Below are 18,735 nucleotides of genomic sequence, written 5' to 3' on the forward strand. Positions count from 1 at the left end.
CTACTCACAATCTTCAAATATGTAACGTTCGAGACGGTAACTCAAGAAAAACACTGCAACCTCGAAAAAAAAATTACGATTGATAAATATGCTCATATCAACCTGCACATCAACACGCGAAACAAAATCCCCTTGAACTAGTGCACCAACCTCCTTTTTTCGGATAACTTTTGCCCACAGTTATAGATTACATACTTAGTATTCCTCACGTCATATGCTGCGTGAGCACTAGTTACAACGTTGTTTTTGCTGCTTAGTGTACACTCAGTTTGTCGAAAATATTTCACGCAGGAAACCACCCTACAATATTAAATAATCTTATGCTTGCCAGTGTCAGTGCAGAAACATCCGCTGTAGGTCATAGGCTCAAAGTTTGTGGCATCACTATCACATGACCTGTCGCCGTCTAGACATTGCCCAGTGGAGTAGAAATTGTTCCGATCAGGCAGCCAAGAGCTCTTTGCTAAGGTTTTGATCTTACTGGCAGGTTAGAAACCGAAGTAACATATTTCTGACCGTCCAACAGATACTGTTAACAAACAGATGAGATGTGGTTTACTAAATTACGCAAAAATCGGGTTCACACTGTGTGACGTTTACTACGAACGGATAGTGTAGCAGACTAACTGAAGCGGAAGGTAACAATTTCTGTAAAAACTTTTGCATCTTATAATGTCGGCTTTTATGTAGATAGCTCTTATGTGATTTTATTTCATTTACTACAAACTCAAGTCCACTCCTGAGAGTCAGGGACTCAGAATTTTCATCCACTGTGGCGCATCTGTTTTACAACAAGGTCGTTACCAGATCACATGGTAGGTTGGCGGACTGATGGTACGTTTGTATAGGGTCTGTGTCCGATTCCCACTTAGCTCATGGTTTATAATAGACAGAAACATATCCTATTCACTTCTGGTAACACCACGTCAACAATGTAAGATTGCATCGTTGTTCAAAATTGACATTAACATGATATCTCGTCGCTGCCGACTAGAGGTTAGGTTGGGCCACGACAGAGACGTAAGTGTAAGCATGTAGAAATTCTGCCACCACTAACCTTTCTTGCACTTTTAACATTAGTTTATTTAATGAACCAAAAGCCATGTAATATCACTGCTCAATTATTCTCTCGTTTATTTGAACGTGAGATGCTGAGTGTATTGGTTCGGGACAGGAATTCGAACTCGAATCTTCCCTTCGCAGGATTTGATCCCTCCGTGACGATAGAGTTCCATAAATTCTTTGGTTGCTCAATATTCCAAACACCTTAATGTTTCCACGTAAGGCGTGCGTTTGAGTACTAATCCTGGTCCAGCACAAAGATTTTCATCATGTCCTTTCAAGCTGTAACATGGGCACACCAAACTGCTATGGAACACGATTTTGAATTTTAACATCTCTTCATTCTTTGCCAATAGTAATGATATGGGACGGTTCCAGCTCCTAATAAGACACAGAACTTCTCGTGATATCAGTTCAAGTTCATACATGCCAGTTCTTTCTGCTGGCGAAAAAGAATTCCATTGCCAAGGTCTCTTTGTGTCTACTCAACGGCAATACGTGCGGGGTTCGATTCCCAGTCAACACTGAACTCTTAGTCATGTTTTTTCTAGTTCAAACATGCACACATCTCGCTACTAGCGAAAGAAACTCATATTTAACATCGAGTTTCGCTACAAGGCAACGGCGATAGAGGCCGGTTTAGAACCCCAAGAAGGCAAAAGTTATTCATTCATCTCTTCATTTCAGGTTCAGATATATCCCTACTGCTGAAAATATTCGATACCTAACATATGATTGTGCTTAGTTAGCAATCCGATTAGGGGCTGGCTTCGAATATCCGTCCAAAATAAAACATTAGGTCACTTTATGAAGATGGTATCTGTTCTTTTGGACATGTCCGAAAGAACAGATACCACCGGTAACCATGCAGCGCCCTAGAATGAAATAATAATTAAATCAGGACCCTACGCTGTCGACAGGCATTGATATACATATCGGGGACAGTTGAAAATGTGTGCTCCGACCGGGACTCGAATCCTGGATCTTCTGCTTGCATGGCAGACGCTATATCCATCTTTTTTTTTTTTTTTTTCTTTTTTTTTTTTTTTGCATTTTGTTCGTTGTGTTTGGTCGTGACGGACGTCACGTGACATGTCCGAAAGAACAGATACCATCTTCATGTAGTTAAGGCTAACCGACCATTGACCTTCTTCTTCTGTGCGGATGCACCCGTATTGCCCGAACTCTTACGGGATTCGGTAAGATTGTCTGCCGCGAGTAATGAGTGTAACGGGCAGGGGCACTACGAATGTAGCGGACATTAATTGGAAATGTCGGTCTCACGGGGAGCGTATAAGCGATAAATCCCTGCAGTCGCACTCTCCTCTGTGTGCCTTCGGTGGCTCAGATGGATAGAGCGTCTGCCATCTAAGCAGGAGATCCCGGGTTCGAGTCCCGATCGGGGCACACATTTTTAACTGTCCACTTTGCTCTATATCAATGCCTGTCGACAACGTAGGGTCTTGATTTAATCATCATTTAATTGGGTCACTTCATCTAAAGTTTGTTACTTGTGAATGAAACCATATTTAACATCTTACGTTGTTTGTTAACAGGGGAAATACACTTCTGGAAATGGAAAAAAGAACACATTGACACCGGTGTGTCAGACCCACCATACTTGCTTCGGACACTGCGAGAGGGCTGTACAAGCAATGATCACACGCACGGCACAGCGGACACACCAGGAACCGCGGTGTTGGCCGTCGAATGGCGCTAGCTGCGCAGCATTTGTGCACCGCCGCAGTCGGTGTCAGCCAGTTTGCCGTGGCATAAGGAGCTCCATCGCAGTCTTTAACACTGGTAGCATGCCGCGACAGCGTGGACGTGAACCGTATGTGCAGTTGACGGACTTTGAGCGAGGGCGTATAGTGGGCATGCGGGAGGCCGGGTGGACGTACCGCCGAATTGGTCAACACGTGGGGCGTGAGGTCTCCACAGTACATCGATGTTGTCGCCAGTGGTCGGCGGAAGGTGCACGTGCCCGTCGACCTGGGACCGGACCGCAGCGACGCACGGATGCACGCCAAGACCGTAGGATCCTACGCAGTGCCGTAGGGGACCGCACCGCCACTTCCCAACAAATTAGGGACACTGTTGCTCCTGGGATATCGGCGAGGACCATTCGCAACCGTCTCCATGAAGCTGGGCTACGGTCCCGCACACCGTTAGGCCGTCTTCCGCTCGCGCCCCAACATCGTGCAGCCCGCCTCCAGTGGTGTCGCGACAGGCGTGAATGGAGGGACGAATGGAGACGTGTCGTCTTCAGCGATGAGAGTCGCTTCTGCCTTGGTGCCAATGATGGTCGTATGCGTGTTTGGCGCCGTGCAGGTTAGCGCCACAATCAGGACTGCATACGACCGAGGCACACAGGGCCAACACCCGGCATCATGGTGTGGGGAGCGATCTCCTACACTGGCCGTACACCACTGGTGATCGTCGAGGGGACACTGAATAGTGCACGGTACATCCAAACCGTCATCGAACCCATCGTTCTACCATTCCTAGACCGGCAAGGGAACTTGCTGTTCCAACAGGACAGTGCACGTCCGCATGTATCCCGTGCCACCCAACGTGCTCTAGAAGGTGTAAGTCAACTACCCTGGCCAGCAAGATCTCCGGATCTGTCCCCCATTGAGCATGTTTGGGACTGGATGAAGCGTCGTCTCACGCGGTCTGCACGTCCAGCACGAACGCTGGTCCAACTGAGGCGCCAGGTGGAAATGGCATGGCAAGCCGTTCCACAGGACTACATCCAGCATCTCTACGATCGTCTCCATGGGAGAATAGCAGCCTGCATTGCTGCGAAAGGTGGATATACACTGTACTAGTGCCGACATTGTGCATGCTCTGTTGCCTGTGTCTATGTGCCTGTGGTTCTGTCAGTGTGATCATGTGATGTATTTGACCCCAGGAATGTGTCAATAAAGTTTCCCCTTCCTGGGACAATGAATTCACGGTGTTCTTATTTCAATTTCCAGGAGTGTAGTTGCCGGATACGAGTCCCGGTCCAGTACAAAGATTTTCGCCACGTAGTTTCAGCTTCAGATTTGCTAACTGATACTGTCTACAAATTAGGTATAAGACGTCTGTTTTACCTAACAATGAAAATCAATCCTGTGTTCGAATGAAGGCAAGGCACGAAAGCTTTGCTTATGTTGCATTGTCTATAGACACTGGGTTTGACTCCATATCCAGAAAAAAACAGCTTGTTACGTCTTTTAAAACTGAAGCGTTTACATAGCTACATTTTTAGTGTCACTTAGAGTTACACAACAAGGGCGATAGGTGACTTTCGAACTGCTCGTAGATCCACGTGCCATCTTGAGTAAAGAGAAATTACTAGTGATAAGTTGTTGATGGTGAAGTCAGCATAGAGATCTTGATGCTGGTTATCGTGGTTTTTCTAACTTCGTAGGTCATTAACCGCCTTATGGTAGGTGGTTGGAAAACCCTTTCTAGAATAGGAATACTTTGAATTATCATCGAGCTATGGGAGTCTAGATGTTCTTGAAAAAATCTCTTATTCGCAAAAAAATTAGTTTCGGGAAAGGATTACGGAATGATTTATGTGGTTGAGTTACGGGAATTGGTTGTCTCATATGCTAAAGAGAGTGGTAACATTTTAGAAATGTCTCTCATAGTAATAAATTTGAGTTTACAAGCATTAAGGACTGTTTCATCTCTAACAAGGTGTATCCTGATATTAAGTAGTATCGTGGTATTCGTTTACATCTGGAGTTATTGCCATGCAGAGCAGCGTTCTCTAGTGGATATTTGAGGTAATCATTGTATATAGTCAAACGACTGTACTGGAAAGTGATTAGAAGACCTCCAAGACGGTTACGTTCGGTTGGCTGCAAGTAAATCAGGTGGAACGCAATACAGGTCTACAGGTCGTTCGGATACTTCTGAGCATGATAATGCATACTTTTCTAGTCCGGTGCCGTTCGAAAACTTGCTGCTAGAGTTAGTATATGGCTCTATTGAGTAGAATGTAGAATTCCATGGGCATCGAATAAAAGTAGTAGCATTGACATTGTCGAGTTACCCAGCGGCGAGGTGGCGCAGTGATCAGCACGATGGACTCGTATGCAGGAGGATGACGGTTCATCTCCGCGTTCGGCCATTTAGATTTAAGATTTTCCATGACACTCCTATACCGCTTCGGGCGAAAGCCCGGATGGTTCTCTTTAAAGGACGGGGACAATTTTCCTCCCCGTCTCTGACGACGTCGATGTCGATGGGACGTTAAACCCTATTCGTTCTTCCTTTCTTTTCGTTATCGAGCGATTAAATATTTTGACTGTTAAGAGCAGGGACAGCGCTAATGTTTATTGTTCTATGAAATAACTCCAAAAGACGGAATTCAAGTTTCATTTTTCCTTTTATCAACTATTGCTTCGGAACACATGTGCTCCACGAGTGAGTGTGTAAATAATTTATACATTTTTAGGGTTTCTAGTTGTTCAAATAACGTATGGAGCACGGGAATGATGAGTGCTTCAGTGCCTCTTTGTGTGTTGTAACTGGTCTAACCTTGTCTTCTCGATTCTTACCGGAAGGATATGTAGGGAGCTGATGAGTAGCTCCAGATTTTTAGTGGGATCATTAGTGTCAGTCTTTAAATGTCTGCCAGTGCAGGTTTGTCAACATTTAAACGATGCCTTCCCTGGTGTCAAGTAGACCTGTGCTCATTCTTTGTATACATTCAGTATCCGCCTACCAGTTCTATTTAGTGCAGAGTCCTCGCACACGAACAGTATTATAATATGTGATTTCTAAACAGAGCCCGTTGTATATTGGGTGCATAATGTCAGGACCCTGCCATGGAATCGAAGTTTGCCAGCTTTTTCACTTATGACTGAGCCTGTGTGATCATTAAATTTCATATCTCTTGAAACTGTTACACGCCGGTATTTGTATGAGCTCACTGATACTAACTGTGACTCACTGACATTGTAAACATATGATACTACTTTTTTTCGTTTTGTTAAGTACTCAATTTCACTTTGTGAAATCTTTCAATCTTTTCACCATTTTGAAATCTAATCAGGATTTGACTGGACATTTGTGCAGTTTCTTTCAGATAGTATTCCATTACAGATAACAGCATCATGTGCAAAAAGTCTGATATTACTGTTAATATTGTCTGTCAGCTCATTAATATACACGTCAAAAAAAGTTTTGCATCACCTCGGTTCCGGAACCTGTACAGAAAATTGGAATAGAGATCAACATAAACATCATTTCCGCACTTTTACTGCTCATGAAAACCTCACATTGCATATTGTACCACCATACAGTGAGACCTTCAGAGGTGGTGGTCCAGATAGCTGTACACACCGATACCTCTAATACACAGTAGCACGTCCTCTTACATTGATCCATGCCTGTATTCGTCGTGGCATACCATTCACAAGTTCATAAGGCACTGCTGCTCCAGACTGTCCCACTCCTCAACGTCGATTCGGCGTAGATCCCTCAGAGTGGTTAGTGGTTCACGTCGTCCATAAATAGCCCTTTTCAATCTATCCCAGGCATGTTCGATAGGGTTCATGTCTGGACAACATGCTGGCCACTCTAGTAGAGCGATGTCGTTATCCTGAAGGGAGTCATTCACAAGATGTGCACGATGGGGGCGCGAATTGTCGCCCGTGAAGACGAATGCCTCGCCAATATGCTGCCGATATGGTTTCACTATCGGTCGTAGGATGGCATTAACGTATCGTACAGCCGCAGGGAACCTCCACCTTGCTGTACTCGCTGGACAGTGTGTATAAAGCGTTCAGCCTCCTCCATGTCCGAACATCATCGCTTTGGTTCACTCCGAGACGCCTGGACACTTCCCTTGTTGAGAGCCCTTCCTGGCACAAAGGAACAATGCGGACGCGATCGAACCGCGGTATTGACCGTCTAGGCATGGTTGAACTACAGACAACGCGAGCCGTGTACCTCTTTCCTGGTGGAATGACTGGAAATGATCGGCTGTCGGACCCCCTCCGACGAATAGGCGCTGCTCATGCATGGTTGTTTACATGTTTGGGCGGGTTTAGTGACATCTCTGAAAGTCAAAGGGACTGTGTCTGTGATACAATATCCACAATCAACGTCTATCTTCAGGACTTCTGGGAACTGGGGTGATGCAAAACTTTTTTTGATGTATGTATACATATAACATTAACAACACGAGTGCTAACACACTTCCCTGAGGCACACCTGCAATTACTTCTACTTCTGTCGAAAGCTCTCCATCCAAACTAATACGCTGCATACTCGCTTCCAAGGAATACCTCAATCATAAATTTTGTTTGGTAACCCATATAATCATATTTTTGTTAATTGAAGTTGACATCAACCGAGTCAAATGCTTTTCGGCAGTCAAGTACTGCAGTCGCCTGTTTGCCTTGATCTATGGCTTTCAGTATGTCATGAGAGAAAAGCACACGTTGGGTTTCTCACGATCTACGTTTTCGGAATCTATGCTGGCTTCCAGACAGGAGGTCATCCTGTTAGAGATACTTCATTACGACTGAGTTCAGAATATGTTCTAGTATTACACAAAAGATGTACGTGAATGAGGCTGGACGGTAGTTCTGATGATCACTTCTCCTGCCCTTCTTGTAGACAGATATGACCTGTGCTTACTTCAAACTGCTGGGCATAGTTTTATGTTCAAGGGGTCGCTGTATATCGTGAATAAATGAAAGCTAACTCAGTTGCAAAGTCTGTATAGAATCTGAGAGGGGTCCCATCGTGCACTGGAGCTTTATTTAGCTTTAACGATTTTCGTCTCTTTGCAACTTTACTTACACTGTTATCTATGTCACTCATAATAGCAGTGGTGTGAGATGAAAATTAGGGCAGTACCTCTGTATCTGGTAGTAATAGAACAGTTGAAACCCGAGTCGAGTATTTCTGGTCTGGCTTCACTGTCCTCAGTTTCAGTTCCTGTGTCATTGATGAGTGTCTGGACACTAACTTTTGTGCTGCTGATCAATGACCAGAATTTCTTTAGGTTTTGTAAAAGATTTTTCGATAAGATTGTGTTACGATCGTCACTGAAGCATTCACTGATTTTCCTCTTAACAGCCTAAACGCGTTTCGTTCGGCATCTCTCTACACGCAGCTCTATACTTCGTTTAATACCTATTATGTACAAGTCGCTATTTCTTTAGAAGTTTTTACAGTTGACGTATACCATGGAGGGGCCTCTCTTTAACGAACCGTTCTACTAGGTACAATATCCTGTGCATGGTCAACTATTCTTCTAAACTTGAACAACAGTTTCTCTACATGCATCTGCTCAAAGCTAAATGTTTCAAGTTCCTCCTTGAGATATGACACTACTACATCTACCTAGTTCATTGAATATGTAAATATTCTGAATTGTTTTACCTGCCCTCTGTACTACAGTGATCGTGTCTGTTTATTGCCATTACTGACGTTTATATTTGCAGAAAAGCGAAGAATGAAATTTTGTACCAAGGCCGGGATTAAAATCTGGCTCCTGCTAACTAGGCAGTGGCACTGCACAACTGGACGGGCTATCCTAGCACGCCTCCCTACTCAATCCAAGCTCTCATTCACGCCTCAGCCCACTTTGGTATTCCCCATTAACTCGAACGTCAATACAGAGGCTCTCCAACAACACTGGAATAACACCTCATCATCAAACGAAACGAAGGATTCTGCCTGAAACACAGGCACAGGTGCTCTAATCAAATGAAACGAGATGGTCCGACATACTTTTTCAAGTCACAAACATCTATGATATATATGCAGACTGAAGCGATTAATGAAAATTTGTACCAAGGCTGGGATTTTTAGGTTGGTTAGTCCCTCCAAGCATGTGTGGCAAGAGCAAGCCGTTAATACTTATTTTCCCCTAGGCAGTAGGTCAGGTGTTGAAGTGTGAATGTGTGGACGCAAAACGATGAACCTTTACTGACAGGCATAGTCCGTTTAGTGGCGCAATTACAACCGTGCAGAATACATCAGGTAGTATATTATGTGACATGCATGTGGGAAAACTCTTAGATCCAAAGAAAAAACAACTAACACCCTAAAGTGGGTAGATATTAACGCAAGAATGATCATAACGCCTGTATTTATACACCTTAACACTTTGTATGCAAACCATCAAATATAACTTTTAGACAAAAATTAGCATTGTTACCACTGGAGTTGGGAAGAGGAATAAATGGTAGCTTATACACTGCCATTATCTTCTGCCAGTATTATGTAGGCCAGTTTGCACTTAAATGACCTCGATAAGTGCAAGTGTGAGTTTGGGTGGCCTACACACAGGGTCAGTGACTTTGAATACGTGGTGTCAACAAAGTGGAAGGTAGCAGGAAGTTCAAAAGTGCTAGGTACGTAGACAGGAAATTCAAGAATTCAAGACGGCAGAAAATTTTAAACATTCCAAAAATTTAAAAAAAATTAATTTCAATAAACAAAAAATCCAAGATGGTGGAAATAGGCCATGTATTGTTTGAAATCCTAAACCTCTCCCATCCCCTTCCACTCGTGTCCCCTCTTAACTAATCACATCTCAGTCCCAGGGCCACAAGCTTGGTAGGGCTCAAAAATATTCAAATTACCTGAATTTTGCACCATACACAAAAGTATTTGAATGACATGAACAAAGAATTACATAAAGCTTGTGACTTGCAATATATCCGCATCTAAAATATGTTAGCAAGAAGCGCGCACACACACACACACACACACACACACACACACACACACACACACACACACACACACACACGCACGCACACACACACGCACACACAGCCGGCCATCGTGGCCGAGCGGTTCTAGGCGCTTCAGTCTGGAACCGCGCGACCGCTACGGTCGCAGGTTCGAATCCTGCCTCGGGCATGGATGTGTGTGATGCACTTAGGTTATTTAGGTTTAAGTAGATCTAAGCTCTATGGGACTGATGACCTCAGATGTTAAGTCCCATAGTGCTCATAGCCATTTGAACCATCTGAAAACACACACACACACACACACACATATCAACCTTAAGAAATATGTAACCTCCAACTAAACTGCATAAGATGGCACCATGTTAAAAAAAATATAGCCAACTATATTTTCATTTGTCACTACAAAAAACTGTTTACGTCAAATACTGGACCTTTTCGCCAATAAATTTCATCTTACTTCTCTAAATTTCATTGGAAACTATACAGCACTCACTATGGAATATGAGAACAGTTATAACGTATACTCTCCACAAATAGTTACAACCAACATTTTTATGCACTGCATTAGAAATATGTAGTTGTAAAAGAAAAGTTTAACTTTAAATAATATTCCATAACATAACAAATAAGAAAATTAACTGCTGCTTTATTATCCTGTTGCTTGTCATTACCAACTGATAGCAGCGTTTGTACTTTGTTCTATGAACTATGCTTGCTGTAAGGCAGAATGGAGCCTTAAATTAATTATTTTCCACATTTAAATAGTTCTGCGATGCTTGTCAATTGTCGCAACGTTAATTCAATATTTAAAGTGTCTGAAAAATATACCACAAACGCAAAAATTGCGATGTTTAAATTAATTATTACACTATTGTTTACCACTTTACCGCTTCCTAAAATACTTGTAGCATGCTTATGGGTACTATGAAACTTAAATATAAGTTAGTAGACGACCTTAGTTCGATATTTACACCACACATTAAATTCATCAAAATACAAAAAAATTGGTTGTCAAACAAACATGTGAACTACTGCTCACACTAAGAGTTTAAAGTGCGTTTGTCGATGTGAATTAGCAATGTAAACATTCTCAGTATCTTGCGTTCACAAAAAGCTCTTCATCATTCATCCATACACCTTGGAATGCATTTAGTATAGCAGTATAATCAAAATGCAAATGCTGTTTGTTGTCAATTAAAACCTCTGCAAATGTGGAGTTGTATTCCTCATCTTCTTACCACGTCTTAGTTTGATCGCCAAGGATCTGGCCCATACAGCCAAGAAACGAGGGTCACTATACTTTCAGCTACCTAGTTTCAACTACTTTTCAAAATCACACAATTACCGACTTCTGTCATACAAAAGACACATGTAGATTATCGTAAATAGGAGGCTTTTTAAAAAACTTTCTGGGTAACGAATAAAGAAAAAGAAGGAAGCTCCACCTCCAGACCCTGATGACGATATGATAGTCGACTGACTACCATGCCTTTTCCAGTCATTTATTAGCAGATGCAGTATGGACGGGCATGGGGTCAGCACACCACACTTCCGGCCATTGTCGACGTTTAGACCACGTAACTGCCATCTCTCAATCACGTAGCCCCTTAACTGGCTTCATAAGGGTGAGTACACGGGTCCAGCGCTCCCATCAAAGGAAAATCCCTAGCAGTAATGTGAATCGAATCCAGGTCCCCCACAGGAGGGTCTGTCACATTCACTATTCCGCTGCAGAGGTGGACAGAGTAACTAAGAAGAAAACAAATAGTCTTTTAGAAAAATTTTATTATTTAGCATATGGGTTTACTCACAGACTACAGCTGCATCCCTAAGTGTGGCATAGTTTTAATAAAATCCATCTTAATTTTTAACTTATAATTTGCTCCATTCCTCCTTGCAGTTATTCTAGCTGAATCCATTTGACAATTTTAATGTTGTCTTTTACTTCTCGTGTTCCACTGTTGTTCAAGCATTCCACGTCTTCTTGAGTGTATGTTACCAACTTTTCTCCTCCACATTCTTGCGGAATTTCTGTACAGAGATTTAAAGCTTCGGTTTTAGCAAATATACAGTTGTTAATGCAGTTATTCCATTAGTTTTAAACTCAGCAAACAGCTGTGTTGGATGCACAATGGAATGCCCAGCATATTTAGATACAATGTAACCATTCTTCTTCAACAGATGCAATTGGGAATGGATGTTTATAAACAGGTTTTAAAGTATCTCTTAATTTAATAAAAGTCTTTGGATCCATTTATTTCTGTGAACGCTGCAACATGTGTTCACTTTCCATCGCTATTTATAGTAAATGTTGGTATCTTGTATTTCCCAATTGTATCCAGATTTTTCCATTCACTTCGTTTCAAGCAATTTGCTATCAGAAATGGTGTCTTCTTTTTCCAACAACAGTATGTATTCTTACCTCATGGCAATCTTTTCATCATGTACTCCAGTTTTGGTTTTTTGGCTTCGATCTCTTCCATTTTCTGTTTCCTTTCGTGTATAAATAATACTCAAATTGAACTTAAAGGAGTAATTTCTTTAATAGGGAATGGTTTAACTCTGTCTCACACATTTATTCTGTTATAAATGGAAAAACGGCAAACAGTAAATGGGAAACGGGCAAATAGGTGACATTCGGAACAATTGGCCAGCAGAGTCAGCAAGTGGTGGGGAATTGCTTATCTACTGTAAATCAGGAAGTGTTTGGGGGAGGGGATTCCCCAGAACGTGTTATATCAAACGAAACCCTACTATGCATCACAGAGTTGTTTATTAAGGATTTTTAGCTTATAGGGTAACCGTAGCCACTCCTGTAAACGTACTATACCTATCCCATCCAATTGTATGTAGGATGACATTGGTCACCATGTGAACTTACCATCATTCTCAAATTATCATCATTCTCCACCCTGTGAAGTGACCACACTTTCCACTGTGTTAAGTAACCACCATTCTCAACCCTGTAAACTGACCATCTTTCTCCATTGACCACATTCTCCCCACTGTAAGTTGACCATCTTTCCCTACCCAAATTACCCCTTTAAATTTCCACTGTTTCTCTATGATTCTTACTTTAATGAGGGAACAACGGTGTAATATATTATGGAGGAAATAAATGGAATATAGTTTTCCCTCGTGCCTGACATCCATAGCAGCTGTCACATCTCCTAGTAGCCGTCACACTCCATTAATTGACATCACCCAGAACCTGACACTTCCTGACAGACCTTCATTATGGATCTATATTAATAAAACGCTACCCTGGAACACAGTACCTCAAAATGGGTCAAATGGCTCTAAGCCCTATGGGACTTAACATCTGAGGTCATCAGTCACCTAGACTTAGAACTACTTAAACCTAACTAACCTAACGACATCACACACACCCATGCCCGAGGCAGGATTCGTACCTGCGACCGTAGCAACAGCGCGGTTCCGGACTGAAGCACCTAGAACCGCTCGGCCACTGAGGCCGGCAACCCAGTACCTGTTGAATGTTTCCTACTCACAGCTTCCAGGGCAAAAAAATTATTTTCAATATTTCACGCAATGACTGACCGAATTTAAAAATTTAAAATTATTTCATAACACACTCATGAAGAGGTATACTCTTACTTTAAAAGATCAACACAATAAGAGGCAGGATAACTGAAGGCTTGTAAATACCCTGGCTGTATTCTTTCAACATTTGGGATGAGAGCACTTAGTGAGCTGCAACAAACTTTACACGTAATTTCAAACCCTTACAAAAGTTTTCCTCCCTGACATCCTCCACAAAATGATGAAAGAAAAAGTTTACCACATACTGCATTTTCATTCTTCATGCAGTCAGACTTAATTTATTACTCCTTTACTACAGACTCTATTCATAACTCAGTTTGCTGGCAGTATCCACATATAATGCTGAAAGTGTCTGTTTGACACATAGGTCAGAAGACAAAACGTTTAGATGTGTGAAAAACTAGATTTGCTTAAAATGAATTCCAAATTACCGAGAATATACTCATCTAGTGTTGCATAATGAAGAAATTTAGCAACTTCCAACAGACTTCAAACATAATTTCAAATTTTTCCTAAACTCTATCTCGCTTACATCTTAAAGTCAAATCTTTAACACATTAACTCATTTGTAAAACATACATACACTCCTGGAAATGGAAAAAAGAACACATTGACACCGGTGTGTCAGACCTACCATACTTGCTCCGGACACTGCGAGAGGGCTGTACAAGCAATGATCACACGCACGGCACAGCGGACACACCAGGAACCGCGGTGTTGGCCGTCGAATGGCGCTAGCTGCGCAGCATTTGTGCACCGCCGCCGTCAGTGTCAGCCAGTTTGCCGTGGCATACGGAGCTCCATCGCAGTCTTTAACACTGGTAGCATGCCGCGACAGCGTGGACGTGAACCGTATGTGCAGTTGACGGACTTTGAGCCGGCTTTATTGACACATTCCTGGGGTCAGATACATCACATGATCACACTGACAGAACCACAGGCACATAGACACAGGCAACAGAGCATGCACAATGTCGGCACTAGTACAGTGTATATCCACCTTTCGCAGCAATGCAGGCTGCTATTCTCCCATGGAGACGATCGTAGAGATGCTGGATGTAGTCCTGTGGAACGGCTTGCCATGCCATTTCCACCTGGCGCCTCAGTTGGACCAGCGTTCGTGCTGGACGTGCAGACCGCGTGAGACGACGCTTCATCCAGTCCCAAACATGCTCAATGGGGGACAGATCCGGAGATCTTGCTGGCCAGGGTAGTTGACTTACACCTTCTAGAGCACGTTGGGTGGCACGGGATACATGCGGACGTGCATTGTCCTGTTGGAACAGCAAGTTCCCTTGCCGGTCTAGGAATGGTAGAACGATGGGTTCGATGACGGTTTGGATGTACCGTGCACTATTCAGTGTCCCCTCGACGATCACCAGTGGTGTACGGCCAGTGTAGGAGATCGCTCCCCACACCATGATGCCGGGTGTTGGCCCTGTGTGCCTCGGTCGTATGCAGTCCTGATTGTGGCGCTCACCTGCACGGCGCCAAACACGCATACGACCATCATTGGCACCAAGGCAGAAGCGACTCTCATCGCTGAAGACGACACGTCTCCATTCGTCCCTCCATTCACGCCTGTCGCGACACCACTGGAGGCGGGCTGCACGATGTTGGGGCGTGAGCGGAAGACGGCCTAACGGTGTGCGGGACCGTAGCCCAGCTTCATGGAGACGGTTGCGAATGGTCCTCGCCGATACCCCAGGAGCAACAGTGTCCCTAATTTGCTGGGAAGTGGCGGTGCGGTCCCCTACGGCACTGCGTAGGATCCTACGGTCTTGGCGTGCATCCGTGCGTCGCTGCGGTCCGGTCCCAGGTCGACGGGCACGTGCACCTTCCGCCGACCACTGGCGACAACATCGTTGTACTGTGGAGACCTCACGCCCCACGTGTTGAGCAATTCGGCGGTACGTCCACCCGGCCTCCCGCATGCCCACTATACGCCCTCGCTCAAAGTCCGTCAACTGCACATACGGTTCACGTCCACGCTGTCGCGGTATGCTACCAGTGTTAAAGACTGCGATGGAGCTCCGTATGCCACGGCAAACCGGCTGACACTGACTTCGGCGGTGCACAAATGCCGCGCAGCTAGCGCCATTCGACGGCCAACACCGCGGTTCCTGGTGTGTCCGCTGTGCCGTGCGTGTGATCATTGCTTGTACAGCCCTCTCGCAGTGTCCGGAGCAAGTATGGTGGGTCTGACACACCGGTGTCAATGTGTTCTTTTTTCCATTTCCAGGAGTGTATATAGTTTATTCCGGTAGTGTCATTAAGAGAGCTGTATATACCTTAACAAGTAATATAGACAAGTTAGGTGGAAATATTTAATCTGAAGGTCCACTGTGCTTGCAATGCATAGTAGGGATATCGAACTTTCGGTTTTAGAGTTATGTTTTAGACATAGGAAAATCATCATTTACTTTGCTAATTCTCATTGACAAGTAGACGGAAGCTCCAAAGAAGTTGGTATAGGCATGCTTATTCAAATACCGAGATACGTAAACAGGAAGAACACAGCGCTGCAGTCGACAACGCCTATACAAGACAACAAGTGTCTGGCGCAGTTGTTAGATCGCTTATTGCTGCTACAGTGACAGGTTATCAAGATTTAAATGAGTCTGAACGTGATGTTATAGTCGGCGTGCTAGCGATGGGACACAGCATCTACGAGGTAGAGATGAAGTGGGGATTTTCCCGTACAATCATTTCACGCGTGTACCTTCAGCATCAGGAATCCAGTAACACATCAAATCTCGACATAGCTGCGGCCAGAAAAAGATCCTGCAAGAACGGGACCAACGACGAGTTAAGAGAACGGTTCAATGTGACAGAAGTGCCACCCTCCAGCAAATTGCTACAGATTTCAATGCTGGGCCATCATCAAGTGTCAGAGTGCGAACCATTCAACAAAACATCATCGATATGGGCTTTCGGAGCTGAAGGCCCCTCATGTACCCTTGATCACTGCATGACACAAAGCTTGATGCCTCACCTGGGCCCATCAACACCGACATTGGGCTGTTGATGACTGGAAACATGTTGCCTGGTCGGACGAGTCTCGTTTCAAATTTTGTCGAGCAGATGGATGTGTACACGTATGGAGACAACCTTCTGTATCCATGGGCTGTTCAAGCTGGTGGCGTCTCTGTAATGGTGTGGGGCGTGTGCAGTTGTAGTGATACGGGAACGCTGATATGTCTAGATACGACTCTGACAGGTGACTTGTACGTACTCGTTCAGTGTGATCACCTGCGTCCATTCATATCCATTCTGCATTCCGACAGACTTGGGCAATTCCAGCAGGTCAATGAGACACCTACACCTACAGAATGTTTTTACTCCAGTTATAGAGCATATGTAACTGGATAAGGATGAAATGTAATAATTGTAAAATGCGTCTTAAAGCTATACCCTGTCATCCATGAATACGTTCTTGGCGAGAGGCGCCGACTTGAAAATATTTTGGGGGAGGCAAGAATCGTTTTATTAGGTACTACATTTGACAGATAACTTTGCGTTTCCATCTACATGTTCGACACTCCAAACCAGTCGTAATTTTAGATGACACCAGTGTATTGATTGAAGGTGGAAATAGAAAGGCTCTTAAGCTGTATGCTGAAGTCACAAATGAAAAAATTTCAGAGTGGTTTGTGAGGAATAAGCTACTGATTAATCCTTAAAAAGAAAAAAAAAGAAAAAAACCCACCACTATACAATTCCACACACACAAAATTAAAAATCCATTAAAACCAAATATTTCTTTGGAAAACAAAAAAATTAAGTATCAGTGAAACAAAATTGCTTTGTTTACTTACAAGACAATCTGAAATGGAATTCCCACATCACATTCTTAAATTCTAAGCTATCTAAAATGACCTATGCAATAAGAATTATATGGAAGAACACAAGTGCTGAGGGAGAGAGGTGTATTATGCACGCATACTTTCCCATTTGAGTTATGACATCATATTCTTGGGAAATTCCCCTCACAGCATAACAACTTTCAAGAAACAAAAAAAGATTGTGAGGATAATGAAAAATGCAAACAGCTGAAAATCATGCAAACTACGATTGGCTGGCGACTAGCCCCTACCCATCGACTTGCTGAAACGTCAATCACAATGTAATTTCAGTCGGAGTATAGGTCAGTAGTGGTACAAAACAAATACATAAATAAAGTTGAAGAAACGTACCTTAATTTTTGATGGCAAATGTACTCCTCCTCAGATCATTCCTGCATATGAACTCGTCACATATGGCCTCAAGGTCGAGTTTCATCGATTCATCTCTATGCGCGTTGAGAAGGGCGATGGCATTAAGACGATCCTGCCTCATTATAGAACGAAGATACATTTTCACCCTCCGCAGACACGAAAACGTTCGCTCAGCGGTGCAGAACGTTACCAGAATCGTCAGTACTACACGTATGAATTTCAATAGTTCAGGCAGTAGGTCAAACAGGTGGTTTTCCTGTTTTAGGTGTTTCCCTATGTCATCCAACGAACTAATATTCGCAGAATCACTACTTTGGATAATCTCATGAAACATGCTTCGCTGGAGAAGCAAGCGTTCTTTGTCTATATCTGATTCGTATAAAAATAAAATATCGAATGAATGTTTGTTATCACCAAGAAGAAATTGTTCAATTTGATTTACAAACATGAATGATTGAGTTTTGAACCGTGAGTCCAAGAAGCTGATGGATGTATACATTGTTTCATAATACAGTCTTCTATATTTGTCACATACTTCAGTGAATGTTTCTACAGATGAATTGATGGAGGGACTTTTCTTCTACGGGGTAATTTTGGGGTATCAACATCCATATCTTGACATTTTGAAGTTACTTCACCCCAGAATGATTCAAAATTGTTTCTCATAAATTTAATAGAAGTTACAAGAGTGGAAGTCATATTATTGGCCTCTTCTAAGTGTAGGGATTTCCTCTGTAGTGCTATGTTTACGGTATCAATGTGACCAAACAGTTTTACCAAAAGTGATAACATGAAAAAGAAATCGTATGTCTGCATATTAATCAAAAAGCCGTTTGCTTTGGCCCCAGTGCCTGAATTGTCATTTCTTGAAACATTTAGAAAAAATTCCTGAAGTTCTGTATAGTTGGACAAAACTGAAGACATTGCCAAGTATCTTACGGCCCACCTTGTAGGACAGAGTGGTTTCAAATTTGTAGAGGCATCTGCCTTCAGGTGAGCAAAAAGATCTACTCTTTTAGGTGAATCTCTCACAAAATGTATTAAGTCATTCATAACATTCAATGCATTTCGACATTCTGGAACTGCTTTCACAGTGTCTTGTAGTGTTAAACAGTGTGCAAGGCAGTGCACGAACATAGCTCTCTTCTCCATTTCCATAAACTTTGCCTGGA

General features: G+C 43.1%; 1 non-coding gene across 1 annotated transcript; it reads left to right on the forward strand.

Annotated features, from left to right (window-relative positions):
* Nucleotides 1-2,394: 2,394 nt before the first annotated feature.
* Trnar-ucu (transfer RNA arginine (anticodon UCU)) lies at nt 2,395-2,469 on the forward strand. The gene has a single exon. It is a non-coding gene; the product is annotated as a tRNA-Arg (tRNA).
* Nucleotides 2,470-18,735: the final 16,266 nt, after the last annotated feature.

This window comes from Schistocerca serialis, chromosome 3 (assembly GCF_023864345.2).
Source record: "Schistocerca serialis cubense isolate TAMUIC-IGC-003099 chromosome 3, iqSchSeri2.2, whole genome shotgun sequence".
Lineage (NCBI taxonomy): Eukaryota > Metazoa > Arthropoda > Insecta > Orthoptera > Acrididae > Schistocerca > Schistocerca serialis.